The 17,734-nt window shown below is 49.1% G+C and overlaps 1 protein-coding gene across 1 annotated transcript in view; it reads left to right on the top strand.

Moving 5' to 3' along the window:
- Nucleotides 1-4,009: 4,009 nt before the first annotated feature.
- The window catches only part of farp1 (FERM, RhoGEF (ARHGEF) and pleckstrin domain protein 1 (chondrocyte-derived)), a 279,415-nt gene continuing 265,690 nt past the window's right edge, over nt 4,010-17,734 (top strand). Inside the window, exon 1 of the mRNA XM_038819138.1 lies at nt 4,010-4,373. The gene's annotated coding sequence lies outside the window, so the exon portion shown is untranslated. The remainder of the gene's footprint in view (nt 4,374-17,734) is intronic.

Genomic DNA, 17,734 nt, shown 5'->3' on the forward strand with positions numbered 1-17,734 from the left:
CCAGCACCGCTCCAATGTCCTGGTAAATTCAGGCCCTGTTCCCCTCCCAGTCACAGTTCCGTTTCTCCCGGGGCCACCGCAGGATCTTCTCCTGCGCCACAAACCTATGGAGCTTCTCAATCACTGCCCACGGCGGCTCCCTGCTCTTGGCTTCTGTCTTTTAGAATTTAGAACAGTACAGCACAGAACAGGCCCTTCGGCCCTCGATGTTGTGCCGAGCAATGATCACCCTACTCAAACTCACATATCCAACCTATACCCGTAACCCAACAACCCCCCCCCCCTTACTTTTTAGGACACTACGGGCAATTTAGCATGGCCAATCCACCTAACCCGCACATCTTTGGACTGTGGGAGGAAACCGGAGCACCCGGAGGAAACCCACGCACACACGGGGAGGACGTGCAGACTCCGCACAGACAGTGACCCAGCCGGGAACCGAACCTGGGACCCTGGAGCTGTGAAGCATTGATGCTAACCACCATGCTACCGTGCTGCCCCATCTTGGGGACTTCTGCGCTCTATCCCCTCTGGGGCCTTGTTCAGCACCCCCTCCACCACCAACCCCGGCAGCATCCTCGAGACGTATATCGTGGCACTCGTGCCTTCCACACCCTCTGGCAGGCCAACCATACACAGGTTCAGTCTTCTGGATCTATTCTCCTGCTCCACTACTTTTGCTCTTAATGACTTGCAAAGGTCGCCCAGTAGCCCCACCTCCACCCGATCACTGTGGTCGGACATCCCCTTCTCCATCTCCCGGATCTGCGACCCCTGTGCTTCCAAACACTTCTCCACTCTCTCCATTGAGCCTTTCAGGGGGGCAACCTCTCCTTCGATGGCCTTCGATTGGTCTTCCTGCATCTCCTCTCGCTGCTGGCGGAACTCCTCTCAGATAAACACCATCAACTGCTCCATCTGGGGTTTTCCAACCTGCGACAACCCTCCCCCCTCCGCCATCTTTCCTATTGTTACCTCACCACAGGTCTCCTCCAGTTCCTTGGCCAGGTCTCCAGGTCTTTAACCTTCTTCTGCCGGGTCTGATAACCAGCAGACATGCCACTCCCAGAGAGAGCTCCCAGCAGACATGCCACTCCAAGAGAGAGCTCCCAGCAGACATGCCCTCCCGGGGGGGAGTTCCCAGCAGACATGCCACTCCCAGAGAGAGCTCCCAGCAGACATGCCACTCCCAGAGAAAGCTCCCAGCAAACATGCCACACCCGGGGGGAGCTCCCAGCAGACATGCCCCTCCCGGGGGGAGCTCCCAGCAGACATGCCCCTCCCGGGGGGAGCTCCCAGTAGACATGCCCCTCCCGGGGGGGGGGGGGGGGGGGGGGGGAGCTCCCAGCAGACATGCCCCTCCCGGGGGCAGCGTCTCTGCCACATCTTCAGTTACACTTTCCCATCAAAGTTCCCCCCTCTTTTGGGTACAAAAAGGAGCTCAAACCAACGCCTTCGAGCTGGAGCTCCCCTGAGTGCAACCACTCACTCCATAGCCACCACCGGAAGTCACAGGAACTCTGCCCCATAGTGCGGTGGAGTCCAAATCATTAAATGGTTCAAGAGGGAGAAAGATATATTTCTGATTTTAAACTGGGTTAAAGGGATATGGGAAACAGGCAGGGAGGTGGATTTGAGACCAGGAAGAGATCAGCCATGATCTGATTGGATGGCAGAGCAGGCTCGAGGGGCTGAATTGCCGACTCCTGCTCCGAATCCCTATGTTCCAATGTTCCTATAACTGGCTATAGGGATGCGAACTGTGGCTTAATGTATTCCTGGAGTTGTCATCACATGACTTGCTATGGTTCCACCACCCGCCCTGAGGTGACTGTCTGTGTAGAGTCTGCACGTTCTCCTTGTGTCTGCGTGGGTTTCCTCCGGGTGCTCCGGTTTCCGCCCACAGTCCACCGGTGGCGACGGTGACTAGGGGCTTTTCACAGTAACTTCATTGCATTGTTAATGTAGGTCTACTTGTGACAATAAAGATTGTTATTATTAAAAATGTGCAGGTTAGATGGGGTTACGAGGATAGGGCCGAATTTAGTGGGCTGGTTTAGCACAGTGGGCTAAACAGCTGGCTTGTAATGCAAAACAATACCAGCAGGGCAGGTTCAGTTCCCGTACCAGCCTCCCCGAACAGGTGCCGGAATGTGGCGACTAGGTACTTTTCACAGTAACTTCATTGAAGCCTACTCGTGACAATAAGCGATTATTATTATTTTAGGTAGGGTGCTCTTTCAGAGGGTCGGTGTGGACTCAATGGGTCGAATGGCCTACTGCACTGTCGGAGATTCTATGCTTCTATGAACACGTCCATCCTGGTGACGTGCAGCCTCCCTTCATCAACTAGAAAGCAAAATGGCTCATTACCCACTAGATAGGGCAGCACGGTGGCCTAGTGGTTAGCACAGCTGCCTCACGGCGCTGAGGTCCCAGGTTCGATCCCGGCTCTGGGTCACAGTCCGTGTGAAGTTTGCACATTCTCCCCGTGTCTGCGTGGGTTTCGCCCCCACAACCCAAAGATGTGCAGAGTGGGTGGATTGGCCACGCTAAATTGCCCCTTAATTGGAAAAAATAATTGGGTAATCTAAATTTATAAAAAAAAATAAAAATTACCCACTAGATGATGTTTGATTGTCAGACAAATAGCGTTCTCGCACCGCCCCCCCCCCCCCCGGCTCCCACACCACCAAAGGTTCACAGAAAGAGTGAAAAACAAAATTTTTGAAACATCCCAATGTTTTTTCTTCTCCAGATTTGCACACAGCTGTGTCGTAGAGATTTGGGCCGGAATTCTCCGATATCGCGGCCAAGTGTTGACTCCAGCGTCAAAAGCGGCGCAAGAGACACGCCGGGGTCAACAGGCCTGCAGGCTCAGTAATTCTCCTGTTCTTCAGGGGCTAGAACGGCGCCGGAATGCTGTGTGTTCCTCCGACGCTGAAAGCCGGCCCTGCATGGCCAGCGCGGGTCTGCGCATGTGCGCGACGGCCGTCTCTGCGCCAGCGCATGCTTGCCGTCTCCGCACCGGTGCGGAGCAATCTGTCGGCGACTGAACAGCTGGCCCGCGCGGAAGGAGCCTCCCTCCGGATCGTGGCCGCCCGCCGATCGGAAGCCCCTGATCGCGGGCCTGGACCCCGTGGAGCCCCCCCCCCCCGAAGTCAGATGCTCCGTCCCCCCTGCCAGGACGTCCACATCGGCCGTGGATGCGAGCTCCCGGCGGGTGGTACCAGGTTTGAACCACGCCGGCGGAACTCTGCGTGTGTTCGGCCCGTCGCCCGCGGATAATCGCCGCAGGGGCCTATTTCAGTGGCCCCCAATCGGTGCCGCGGCGACCACACAGGCACAATTGGCATCGGAGCAGCGTGGCGGGATTCATGCCCCCCCCCCCCCCCCCCCGCCGATTCTCACACCCGGTGCAGCCTCAGAGAATCCCGGCCTTGCTCTTCAATTCCAGGGAACTCCAGGCCAGTCTGCTTCCATACTTTGGGCGGCATGGTAGCACAGGGGCTAGCACTGTTGCTTCATAGCGCCAGGGACCCGGGTTCGATTCCCGGCTCGGGTCACTGTCTGTGCGGAGTCTGCACGTTCTCCCCATGTCTGCGTGGGTTTCCTCCGGGTGCTCCGGTTTCCTCCCACGAGTCACGAAAGACGTGCTGTTAGGTGGATTGGACATTCTGAATTCTCCCTCCGTGTACCCGAACAGGCGCCGGAATGTGGCGACGAGGGGATTTTCACAGTAACATCATTGCAGTGTTAATGTAAGCCTACTTCGGACCCTAATAAAGATTATTATTATTCCTCTGCCACCTGCAGAGTTGGACAAAAACAAAAGAGTGGCTACAAAGTAGTTCACTGGTTCTCTCTTTTTGTTTGAGATTGGGTTTGGTAGCTTACTGCCTTGGTTGGGAGCCTCCTGACTAAGTTTGGGAGCCTGGGGGTGGGTGTTGGGAGTGTGTGCACTGACCTATTGATTGAATGTTCCTGTGCTGGGAGCGGGCTAAGTTGGGAGAGTTGGGCTGGGCGGTGCCTGTGCTGTTTGCCAGTCTGGTGGAGATGGCGCTGTTCATCAATCCAGCCCATTCCCAAGCTGGCGGTGTGAAGCTCGCAGCTCTCAGCAGCTGGGATATTATGGCGACCCGGAGACTGTGTTCCTGCACTCTCTGAAACACCTGGACTCTCCCCACCCTCCCCTTCACCACCCTCCCTCTGCATTTGCCAGCCTCCAGTGACCCCCTACCCTCCTTACCCCCCTCCTCTCTACAGGAAAAAGCCAAGCAGCGTCTTGCAGTCCTTCTGGGGGAAGAAGAAGAAGAAGAGGAGGGTGGGTGGGGAGAGGCAGCAGCACCGAGGAGGAGATCGCAGCCGCCGAGGTGAGGGGGGTCCGGAGCCACTGCAGAGGGAGGAAGGGGGGGGGGGGATTCTGGGCTTAGCTCAGAGACTGGGGGGGGGGGGGGGGGGTGTTACCTGGGGCTGGAGATGTCTCAATGCTGCAGGTCCACCTCTCCCAGCCCCTCAAACAAATCTCACAACTATTCTTTTTGTTTCGGCCCTGGCTCCAGCTTTAGCTCTTTCTCTCGCTCTGTCTCCCTCGCTCTCTTTCTCTCTGTCTCCCTCTCTCTGTTTCCCTCTTTCTTTCTCTCTCTGTCTCCCTCTCTCTCTTTCTCTCTGCCTCCCTCTCTCTCTTTCTCTCTCTCCCTGTCTCCCTCTCTCTCTCTCCCTCTCTCTCTTTCTCTCTCTGTCTCCCTCTTTGTTTCTCTCTGTCTCTCCCTTTCTCTCTCTGTCTCCCTCTTTCTTTCCCGCTTTCTTTCTCTGTCTCCCTCGTTCTCTCTATCTCTGTCTCCCTCTTTCTCTCTCTCTGTCTCCCTCTTTCTTTCTCTCCCTCTCTCTGTCTCCCTCTTTCTTTCTCTCTCTCTCTCCCTCTTTCTTTCTCTCTCTCTCTGTCTCCCTCTTTCTTTCTCTCTCTCTCTCTCTGTCTCCCTCTTTCTCTCTCTCTCTCTCTGTGTCTCCCTCTCTCTTTCTCTCTACCTTTGCTCTTTCTCACGTTCAGTACAACGCCGGGGGGTGGGGGTGGGGGGTGGATTGTTTTAATCAATCTTTATTTTTTGCTTTGTGTAAGTGTGCAATCGCGAGATTCCAGGAAAGGAAGGCAAAAGTTTATCCCCCCCCCTCCTTTGCAGAAACGTGAATGTAAAGAATTCCCCCCTCCCTCTGGTTAAACATTTCCTTGTTGCGGATCAGATTTCACTGGGAAATGTGGTTGATTATTCGTCCCCAGTGTTTGGAGGATTGTAGGCGAGTCCAGGTCCTGTCCTTCCTCCTGACACTGATCAATTTCCCAGCGTCGGGGACACAAACAGACAAAAGGTTCGCCCTGTTTTTGTTTTTAAATAATATGTGCAAAAAAAAAGAGGCAGAACTCGTCTTCCACTGAGCTAGAACCGACTCTGTTCAGAAACTGGGCTAGATCTGGTCTGTGTGTGTGTGTGTGTGTGTTGGGGGGGGGGGGGGGGTGGGGGTGGTAAAGGCTAGCAAACCCTCACTCATCACTGGGAGGCTAATCCATTCTGAGGATCTGCCCATCTAGCCACGCAACCAAAATTGCATTCATATAGCGCCTTTTATGACGTCCCCAAGTGCTTCACTGCCTTTTGAGGTGGAGTCAGTGTACACAATGTGTCAGCCAGTTTCCGCACAGCAAGCTCCCACCAACAGCGATGTGATAATGACCCAGGTCGTCGGTTTTTTAGCGGTGTCGGTACAGGAATAAATATTGGCCCCGGGACAACGGGTAGGGAACTCCCTGAAAGAGGGCAGCCTGACTGGCTTAATGTCATACCCATAGGTTTAAGGTGCGAGGGGCAAGGTTTAGAGGAGATGTACGAGGCATGTTTTTTTACACAGAGGGTAGTGGGTGCCTGGAACTCGCTGCCGGAGGAGGTGGTGGAAGCAGGGACGATAGTGACGTTTAAGGGGCATCTTGACAAATACATGAATAGGATGGGAATAGAGGGATACGGACCCAGGAAGTGTAGAAGATTTTAGTTTATACGGGCAGCATGGTCGGCACAGGCTTGGAGGGCCGAAGGGCCTGTTCCTGTGCTGTACTTTTCTTTGTTCTTTAAAACATGACACCTTCAATAGTACAGCGCCTCTTCAGTGCAGCAATGCTGGCCTTGATTTTTTTGTACTCCGGTCCTGGGATTGGGATTTGAACCCACGGCCTCCTGCTACAGGCCAGAGTGTGGCCCACAGAGCCAGTCTTGTGTACAGGCAATGGCTTCCACCTGAGAACTCACCCTGTGTAATTTTTGAAAACAATTAAGAGTAATCTCTTTTTGCATGTTAGGCAAGTTTACAAGGAAACCCCTTTAAAAATATCAGGTGTCAATTGTTAAATACATTTAATGTTTCTACCCCCCTGTACAATTATAATTTTTTTGTTGGTTCCCTGTTGGAGTTCTGATGGAATTTAAATGCAAATAACGTGCCTAATTCTCGATGCTTAAGTACATGTGTTACCTCACCGCAATGTTTAAAATTATACGGGTTGGGGCCTTGCGTTACTCTATTTAGCTGTATTACTGAGGTAATTAAGTTTTATTACATAAGTGAAGTTTGTACCGAGTAAAGTAAGTTTTCCCACAGCTTGTGGGGTGTTTTGGAAAGACTACAGAAAAAAAAAATACAACGGGCATTTTAAGTTTTGGAGACTATCTCAAAACCAAGAGACTTCAGGGGCTCCATTTTCAGCTCCAGACATGGAGTCTACCTACTCACTCTGAATGTTAACAGCATGTTCAGCACTTGTCCTTTCTTTGTATTTATTTACCTGTTTCACATTGACAGAAAATCAAGTTTAGAACCACATGTAACTTCAGCTCACCCACCATCACCGGCTCCAAGGCAGCTGTTCGCCATTACTCCCGTGCTCGGTGACCTACGCTGGCCCCTGGCCCGGCAAGGCCTCCATTTTTAAAATTCTCCCCCATCCTGGTTTTCAAATCCCTGCCTGTGGGCCTCGCTCCTGCCTATCTCCATAAGCCTCCTCCGGAGCCCTACCATCCGGTGAGAACTCTAAGCTCCTCCAATTGAGTTCCTTGCTCAAGCCCGATTTTAATCACTTCACCCCCACCAGCAGCTGTCAGCTGTTTGAGCCCTCAGTTCTGGAATTCCCTCCCTGAACCTGCCCACCTCCTTCTCCCTCTTCAAACAACCGAAGTCTGCCATCAAGTCTTTATTCACTTGTACAGATCCGTCCTCATGTAGCTTGGTGTCAAATTCTGTCTGTGTGCCTGTACTCCAGTGAAGCACCATGGGACATTTTATTATGTTAAAGGCACAATATAAAGGCAAGCTGTTTGTAGCATACATTGATAATGTACAAGTTTAACAGTGAGGGGCATGGTGGCACAGTGGTTAGCACCGCTCCCTCACGGCACCGAGGACCCGAGTTTGATCCCGACCCCAGGTCACCGTCTGTGTGGAATTTGCACATTCTCCCCATGCCTGCGTGGGTCTCACCCCCACAACCCAAATAGATGTGCAGGGAGGTGAATTAGCCATGCTAAATTGCCCCTTAACTGGGAAAAAAGAATTGGATACCCTAAATGTATTTTTTTTTTAATTTTAAAAAGATTTGTCCTTAATAGCCGATCCTGTTGGCGATCAGGTATGCGATGTAGACCCCTCTGTACTGTTTTAAGATCTAAACTAAATCTGTCCTCTCCATACAGATGGACCTGCGATATATTTCTATTTTTCTATTGGATTTGTTTTTAACGACTGTTTTCTGAGCCTCAGTTGTAATTTTGTCCTGTAATCATTCCTAAAGACAACTAGTACTGAGTGCTGGGGCTTACCTCGCCGTGCTTATCTAATAAAGCACAACTGACAAAATAATGTGAGCAAATGACAGTAAGAAACGGTTCTAAATCAACCATGTAATTTTAAAAGTTGACGTAATGAGGCGCATTATTTACATCTAAATGCTACTTATTGGAATTGCAGTAGAAAGCTAGTAAAAAGAAAGACCATAGAATGCCTTCAGGGCAGAAGGGGCCATTCGGCCCATCAAGTCTGCACCAACCCTCTGAAAGAGCACCCTACCCAGGCCCATTCCCCACAGCCTGCTTTATGTTACTTTAAAAAGAAATCTTTAATGAGATGTGGGCGTTGTTTTTTGGGGCCAGCGTTTATTGCCCATCGCATCAATTGCCCCAGAGAAGGTGGTGGTGAGCTGCCTTCTTGAACCGCTGCAGTCCCTGAGGTGTAGGTACACCCACAGTGCTGTTAGGGAGAGAGTTCTAAGATTTTGACCCAGTGACAGTGAAGGCTTCAATACCTTGGCCAATGGGTTGCCCATCCAGTTATATTGACTTTTTGGTAATGGTTTAATGCAACTGAGCGGTTTGCTGGGCTCTTTCAAAGGACAGTTAAGAGTGAACCACATTGCTGTGGGTCTGGACTCACGTATAGGTCAGACAAGGACAGCAGATTTCCCCCACGGAGGACGTGAGCGAGCCGGTTGGGTTTTTAATGTCAACCCGGTAGTTTGATGATTATTTAAAAAAAAAAATTTAGATTACCCAATTATTTTTTCCGATTAAGGGGCAATTTAGCGTGGCCAATCCACCTACTCTGCACATGGGTTGTGGGGGCGAAACCCACGCAGACACGGGGAGAATGTGCAAACTCCACACGGACAGTGACCCGGGGCCGGGATCTAACCTGGGACCTCAGCGCCGTGAGGCAGCAATGCTAACCACTGCGCCACCGTGCTGCCCTTGATGATGATTATTGTTATTTTTTTTTAATTTAGTGCACCCAATTATAGATATAGAACAGTACAGCACAGAACAGGCCCTTCGGCCCTCGATGTTGTGCCGAGCAATGATCACCCTACTCAAGTCAACGTATCCACCCTATACCCGTAACCCAACAACTCCCCCATTAACCTTAACCATAAGGACACTAAGGGCAATTTAGCATAGCCAATCCACCTAACCCGCACATCTTTGGACTGTGGGAGGAAACCGGAGCACCCGGAGGAAACCCACGCACACACGGGGAGGACGTGCAGACTCCGCACAGACAGTGACCCAGCCGGGAATCGAACCTGGGACCCTGGAGCCGTGGATTTTTTTCCAATTAAGGGGCAATTTAGCGTGGCCAATCCACCTACCCGGCGGAAACCCATGCAGACACGGGGAGAATGTGCACACGGACAGTGACCCAGAGCCGGGATCAAACCCGGGTCCTCGGTGCCGTGAGGCCGTGCTGCCCCTTGATGATTATTATTATTAATGAGACTACTGTTTAGTTCCAAATTTACCGAACTTAAATTCTGTCGCCGTCAGGGTGAGGTTAGAACCCGTGTTTACAGATCATTGATCATTTCTAGTCCAGTAACATTACCAACGTGCTACTGGCTCCCACAACGGAGCAGTGCCTTTAAAGGAAAGCTAAAGAAACAAATGAGGGAGAAAGGAATGGAGAAATGTGTTGATGGTGTGAAATGGAGAGGACTGATCATGTGAAGCATAAACACCAAAGTAGACAGGTTGAGTCAAATAACTTGTTTCTCTTCTGCATTCTTTCAACGTAAGCCCTCGGGGGGGGGGGGGGGGGGGGGGGGGGAGGGGGCTTAGTAAACCTTATCCAGATAAAATAATTGGTGCACACTGACACATGCTACTATCTTATAAACCTCGGTCAAATCACTCCTCAGTCTACATTTCTCTGAAATATAGCGAGCCCAGCATCTCTGTGGGTCGCAGTTAATGTTTGCAGCAGCAATAAAGTGTTATTTCTGCTTAATGTGTAGCATAAAAGTGCGTCTCCAAATATTGTGCAGGGAATCTTAACGTCTTATTTTAAATGTCCCAGCACAGTTTGCGTAGCCAGCAGACTGTGCTGCACTAATAATGGCACATTTCTGGATTTATTGCTAAAGGTTCACCATACCTAAAGCACGGGCATTTCCCACAAGTGCAGTAAAACTTCTAATGAGCCAAATCTTGCCAGTATGCTCTGGGCATTAATCAGTTCAAGCCACAATAAAGGAGGACCTCCATTTGCAATGGGGAACGGGAGATTCGGAAAGTGACAATTGTGGACGAGATCTTATAAAAGAGTCTCCGAGATCTCCTTAACTCTCAGTGCAAATGCTATCAAAACCCCGACTTCAGATTATTGTCGCATTTTTAAAGGAAATGTATCTCGACTGGAAAATCCATGAGATTTTATCGCTTTTCTTCACCCTTCCAGTAGGCTCGTGGTAGCTTGCGGTATTGAATTATTGGAACAGGTTGGTGTCTGGTTTGAGCTCTGCTTGTGTTGTGCTTGTTCACCTCTAAAATGAAGGGTGGAGGTTATGGACAGCTGTGGGCCTCACTCCCAGCACCCCGACCATCATCACCCTCACCCCCCACCATGCTCGGCTCCCGTTGCTGATGGGCTCTGCACTAATTTCTTGTTGCGGTATTGAGGCAGTCTTTTAGTTGAGATGTTGAACCAATGCCCCTTTTGCCCTCTGGGGATCACGTAAAAGATCCCAGGGCACAACTAGTGGAGGGTCCATCAGTAACAGGAGCCAAGTGCGGCGGTGGTGGTGGGGGGGGGGGGGGGGGGAGACTGAGTTCTATCTACTCTTGGCCCATCTCTTGTGTCCTCGGTTGTAGAGGTGACCACACATTTAAAAAAAAATTTAGAGTACCCAATTCATTTTTTCCAATTAAGGGGAAATTTAACATCTTCAATCCACCTACCCTGCACATCTTTGGGTTGTGGGGGCGAGACCCACGCAGACACGGGGAGAATGTGCAAACTCCACACGGACCGTGGCCCAGAGCCGGGATCGAACCTGGGACCTCGGCGCCGTGAGGCAGCAGTGCTAACCCACTGCGCCGGCCCGTGCTGCCCCGAGGTGACTCCATGTAACACAAACAGAGCTCAAACCAGACAGAAGCCTGTAATAATAAATCGGTGGCGTAAGCCATATCCCAGGGCACCATTTCAGAGAGGAGCGAGAGAAGAGAAAATGCTGGAAATTCTCAGCAGCTCAGGCAGCATCTGTGGAGAGAGAAACTGAGTCAACGTCAATCCCATTCCACTCTCCCACCCATGCTGCCAGACGCCCCCCCCCCCCCCCCCCCCTGAGTGTTTCCAGCACACTCTGTTTTTATTTCAGATGTTCAGCATTCTCTGCATTCTGCTTTTGTGTCCGTGTCCTGGCACCAATATAATTGGGAAAAAAACCCAGATTATCCGGTCACCGTTGCATTGCTATTTGTGGGATCTTGCTGTGCACACATTTGCCGCTGTCGTGTTTCCGACATTATAACAAAATGCTTCATTGGTTGTACGGCGCTTTGGGATGTCCTGAGGTTGTGAAAGGTGCCTCAGAAATGCAAATTCATTCTTTCTCTCTGGATGACTTTGCATGGTTGCTGACCACCCCCCTGCCACTCCCTGCTTGCTGCTCAAACCACCTGCCCACAGCCCATGTCTGCGCTGGCGTGCCAGGATTGGTAAAGTACCGAACAACGGCTTGCATTTATATAGCGCCTTTTATATAATGAAGCAACCCAAAGCGTTTCATGGTGTGCGTTATCAGACAAAGCTAGACTCTGAGCCACTGGGATAGTAGCTGGATAGGTGATTAAAATCTGGTGAAAGAGAAGGGTTTTAATGAGGGTCTTAAAGGAGGAGAGAGGGGGAGACGTTTAGGGAGGGAACTCCCGAGCTCGGGCTCCCCGGGAAGGCATGGACGCCAATGGTGCAGAATTCAAATTTGGGATGTTCGAGAGTCCTGAATTAGTGGAATGAAATGAAATGAAAATGGCTTATTGTCACAAGTAGCCTTCAAGTGAAGTTACTGTGAAAAGCCCCTAGTCACCACATTCCGGCACCTGTTTGGGGAGGCTGTAACGGGAATTGAACCGTGCTGCTGGCCTGCTTTAAAAGCCAGCAATTTAGCCCTGTGCTAAACAGCCCCAGTAATGTAGAGATCTTGGATGGGAATAGGGTTGGAAGAGACTACAGAGTAAGGGAGAGGTGAGGCCATGGAGGGCCTTGAAAACACGGATGAGGATTTAAAAATCCAAATTGCTGCTGGATTGACAATGGGCCACCGGCGTTCAGTGCACTCCGAGAATCTGTACCTTCAAGGGAAAGGGAGAGAGCATGGGAAGAATGTTGGAAAAATGGACAACTGAGATGCAAACATTGCAGGTTGACCGAGGAACAGGCATGTGCCTCACCTGGACATCAGTCCCTGCTTCATAGAGTCATAGAACGTTTGCGAAACAGAAAGACAATCATGTCTATGCCAGCCTGCAAATGAGCCCCCCCGGCCGAAAACCACTTTGCAGAGCTTGGTGCGTAGCTCTGCAGGTTAAGGCATAACCAGACACCTTTTCAGTGAGTTGAGGGTCTCTGACTCCGCTACCCTTTTCAGGCAGTGAGTTCCAGACCCTCACAATCCTCTGGGGAACAAAACAATTTTCCTCCCTCTAATCTTCCCACAATCACTTTAAATTCTTTCCCTTTAGACACTGACCTCTCGGTTAAAGTAGGTAGCTCGCCCCGCCCCACACCCCAACCACTCTACCCAGGACCCTCACAATTTTGTACCTCACAGGTGTGTTGGCCAACAAACTTTGACATTGAGCCACATGAGAGGTCGAGCGATCTCTGGCGATTTCATCTCTATTGTGCGCACGCGATCCAGTTAAGCGCCTGTGCTTCCATTAGTTATGATTCACCTGAGGAAGGCGCTGTGCTCCGAAAGCTAGTGATTCGAAACAAACCTATTGGACTTTAACCTGGTGTTGAAAGGCTTCCGTTAGTTGTTTGCCCCATGGTGGTGTGAGAGCAGTGTGTGGAATAGTTATTTTCCAAAGTGTGAAATATCATCACTGTGTAAATAAACATTAAGATCTTTAGAGTCCAGGTGATGAAGCAGGTGGTTAAATTTCCAAACCATCTTCTGCCAAGGGTGGAAATAGGTCAATTTAAATTTTTTAAAAATCATCATTCGTGTGACCCTGCTGCAAGCCCATAGTCTCTTTGCCTTTATTTGTCGAGGTAGAGAGTTTAAGAACAGGGAGGTTATGCTGGAACTGTACAAAACGTTGGTTAGGCCACAGCTGGAGTATTGTGTGCAGTTCTGGAATCCACATTATAGGAGGGACGTGACAGCACTGGAAAGGGTGCAGAGGGGATTTACCAGGATGTTGGCTGCGCTGGAGAGTTTTCGTTAAGAAGAGAGATTGGATAGACTTTGATTATTTTCCTTGGAGCAGAGGAGACTGAGGGGAGATATGATTGAGATGTGTAAAAGTATGAGGGGCATAGATAGAGCAGACAGGAAACATGTTTCCCCTTGGTGGAAGGATCAATGATCAGGGGGTGTGGATTTAAGGTAAGGGGCAGGAGGTTTAGTGGGGGATGTGAATAAAATCTTTTTCACCCAGAGGATGGTGGGAGTTTGGAACTCACTGTCTGAAAGGGCGGTGGAGGTAGAAGCCCTCAGAACATTTAAGAAGAATTTAGATGTGCACTTGCGATCCCAGGGAGACAAGGCTATGTCCAAGTGAGGGAAGATGGGATTAGAATAGTTAGGTGGTGGTTTTGATCGGTGCAGAGCAGACGTGATGCGCCGAAGGGCCTTTTCTGTGCTGTGAATCTCTGTGACTCTAAGATCGCAACGTTGTGGAAGTCCCAGGCCCTCCAGTGACAGCATCTCAAGCATTCCATGTTTGGCCATTTTCACTGCAAAGCTACATCTAATTGAGGTTAATTGTAATTAATCTGAACCTCAAACTGGATCCAGTCCAACACAGCCGGCAACAACCAGCGGACTGACTGAAAATTGGATAATAGTTAAACTAACTTCATGTGCGCTAGAAATCACAGCATAGAGATTGAGGGCAAATTCTCCCAAGCAGTCGCTGACGGGTTTGATGGCGGGCATGCAGGGAGGGGGCAGAATATGGCAGGAGGTCCAGAAATCAGTTTCGATCCAGCGTGAACTTCCCGTCGGATCATCCGCTGGTGCCCGCCACGATGAAGGTCCAAAGGGAATTTTCCGCCCACGCCTGATTGTCCGTGACACTGACGGGTACACATCTGAAACAACGGGGCGTGCAGATGTCGGGACTCATCTGATCCATAATTTGACCCCCCCACTCTCTAACACGGTGTTGCTGAGGAAAGTTGTATTGTTTCCAGTGCTACTGGAATGATGTAGCTAATCCTGGATCAGGAATTGATACTGGGATAGTTTACGAATGTTACTGTGTGTTAGAAGGTACGGTTCAACATAATCTTCATTTCCCTTATCTGGGGAAAGGAGTTCATAATTATAACAGTTAGGGGGGGGGCATGTGGCACAGTGGTTAGCACTTGGACTGCGGCGCTGAGGACCCGGGTTCGAATCCCGGCCCTGGGTCACTGTCCGTGTGGAGTTTGCAAATTCTCTCCGTGTCTGCGTGGGTCTCACGCCCAAAGGTGTGCAGGATTGGCCACGCTAAATTGCCCCTTAATTAGAAAAAAAATAATAATTGGGTTCTCTAAAAAATTTTCAGGAAGTGATTAAAACTGTGTGAGCTTCGCGTACAATTTGAATTCTCAGATTGACCCAGCATGTTAGTGCGTCGTTGAGTCCGAGCTATGGTTAATATCAATTATTGTCCACAGTTCCCAGTGACTTTCTACAAATGTTTTTTGTGAATTCAAAAAGGATTTATTAGTAAGAAAACTGCAGCCTCATGGCTGTACCCAGCTTCCTACAGATCTTCTGCCGAAGAGATGACTCCACCCGCTGAAGTGATTAGCCACTCTGAGCCCCAATTGGTTCCCCAAGTCAGATGACACTTACTTTGCAGTGTTGCTCTTAAAGGGACAATCAGCACAAATCTTCCCCCTTTAACTCCTTTGTATAAACTTCACTAACTAATTCACTCAGTGCTAAATTCTAACTGGACATTATGTACATGAGTTGGGCAATTATAAATTGTGTCCTTGAGGGGATTTTCTGTTTCTTGTAGAGCGGCAGAATTCTGCTGTCTGAGATGTTTCCACAGGATCCGCAATAACGGTACCTCTTCTGGCACAGGTAGTTCATTACTACTTGATTCCACATCAGTTATGTCTGTAAAAGGTCAATCAGGTACTTATGGGTTCAAAAACATTTCTTTTTTTTAATATAAATTTAAGACTACCCAATTTTAAAAAAAAAATAAATTTAGAGTATCCAATTATTTTTTCCAATTAAGGGGCAATTTAGAGTGGCCAATCTACCTATCCTGCACATCTTTGGGTTGTGGGGGTGAAACCCACGCAGATACGGGGAGAATGTGCAAACTCCACACGGACAGTGACCCAGGGCCGGGATTCGAACCCGGGTCCTCAGTGCCGTAGGCCACAATGCTAACCACTGTGCCACCGTGCTGCCCAAGACTACCCAATTACTGTTTTCTAATTAAGGGGCAATTTAGCGTGGCCAATTCACCTACCCTGCACAAATTTTTGGGTTGTGGGGGTGAGACCCATGTAGACGCGGGAAGAATGTGCGAACTCCACATTGACAGTGACCCGGGGCCGGAATCTTTATCCGGGACCTCAGCGCTGTGAGGCAAAAACATTTCTCGGTGGGAACACTGACAGCTGGAGCATCTCTCTACTCTTCAAGTGGTCCGAGTGTTTACGAAGGATTCATCCCTCCATGTCTACCGAGTATGACAGGGGTCCAGTTTCAGAGCAATAATTCCGGGGATCTAACTTGATCCACGACCAAAGTTTCATATTATGTACTTAATATGTTTTTTTAAAATGCTGCAGTGGTGATGACTCTGATACGATCCTGAGGTTTGTGTATTTAAACATGAACACTTTATTGGTAGGCTTTGTGCAATTCCAAATATGGTCTTGCATGGAGCTCGTCCATGCAGGCTTGCTGTTTCTGTTCGAGACTGTTCACTGACCATGTGACTACATACATCACTCTGTGGGCGGCGCCACTCTCCAGACCCACGTTAACCTTTGCTTTGCCGAGCACCTTGCTCTGTAATGCATAAAGGCAAATATAATAATAATCTTTATTATTGTCACAAGTAGGCTCAGATTAACACTGCAATGAAGTTACTGTGAAAAGCCCCTAGTCGCCACATTCCGCCGCCTGTTCGGGTACACAGAGGGAGAATTCAGAATGTCCAATTCACCTAACAAGCACGTCTTTCGGGATTTGAGGGAGGAATACATCGGTTGTGAATATTGCGGATCCTCACAATGCAACAAAGTCTTGTGTCTCTACATTTCGTTCACAATCCTGGTCTGTCACGTGTGAAGAAATGGCCGTGTGATAAAGTTGGGTTGTGTGATAAAGATTCTTCTCTTTCCAGCATTTCAATTCAGCAACTTTTTCATCGACTATTTTATCATATTTTTTCTTGTGCTTTTCCATTAGTGTGATCATTTCAGCAGTCCTGTCCTGGCATGTAATCTTGGTTTCTTTCTCTGTCGGAATTGCTGATTCCTACTGTCAATTTCAATGTTTTTATTTCTTCAGTTAATTTCTCATTGTCAAGCTCCCCTTTCCCAAGCTCGTATTTTACCGATTCAGTTCTTCACTGGGCTTGTTCATATTTTCTACTTGTATTTTCATGCAGTTTAGCATATTACCATTGTCTGATTAATTGATCCTTCTTCCTAACTTCATTTCGTAAATTCCTGCAGCTTTCTTATTCTCCCAAGTTGGCTGTCAGTCATTTCATCTTTTTGCTTTAATGTCTTCTCTAAAGCTTTCGTTCTTTTTGCTGATTCCTCTTTATGCTTAGTAGTTCCCGGTTTGGTTTGAAGTCTTTAATTCCTGCGTTTCTCCCGAGGCGAATCCATCATGTTCTTACTGGACGTATACTTTTGACAAATGGAACCTTCATTTCTACTTGCCTGACTTTAGCCTTTTGACCTCACTGTTGGTAGACCTCTCTCTGATGAAGTGTTGACTTGTTTCCATTCTGCAATTCTCTCATTGCCCTCCTCTGTACTTTCATTGCCCGCCTTCTGGGCAATATCATTGTCCTCCTTCTGGGCAATATCATTGTCCTCCTTCTGGGCAATATCATTGCCCTCCTTCTGGGCAATATCATTGTCCTCCTTCTGGGCAATATCATTGTCCTCCTTCTGGGCAATATCATTGCCCTCCTTATGGGCAATATCATTGTCCTCCTTCTGGGCAATATCATTGTCCTCCTTCTGGGCAATATCAATGTCCTCCTTCTGGGGTCTTTAGTCCTCCTCTTTGAAGCCTTTGTCGCCTTTGGGATTTTGTTTGCGGGTTGCCCTCTATCTTGGGTCTTCTATTGCGTCCTTTCTGAATTCTTCCATGCCTGCTCTGAGGTCTTCTGTTGCCCCTTCCTTGAAGTGTTCATTGCTTATGGACTTCTTTTGAGAGCTACCCTCTATATGGACTCTTTTCCATTTTCCTGTCCGTAGCCGTTTTGTGGTTGCCGCTTTAAGTGCATTGCCACTTAAATTAATTGCCGTTTAAATGCATTATCTCTTTAAATGTATTAACGCTTTAAGACTGTTATCCTTTTTCACTCAGCTGCCAGCTTTCTCTGTTTTTCCGCGCTTTTGAAGTTTTGGCGTAAACCTGGCTGCTCTTTTTTGAATTTTTGATACTCACACTTTTCGTGATCTCTGCAGTTTTATTTTCTTCTGGAGAGTC

Source organism: Scyliorhinus canicula, chromosome 14, assembly GCF_902713615.1.
Source record: "Scyliorhinus canicula chromosome 14, sScyCan1.1, whole genome shotgun sequence".
Lineage (NCBI taxonomy): Eukaryota > Metazoa > Chordata > Chondrichthyes > Carcharhiniformes > Scyliorhinidae > Scyliorhinus > Scyliorhinus canicula.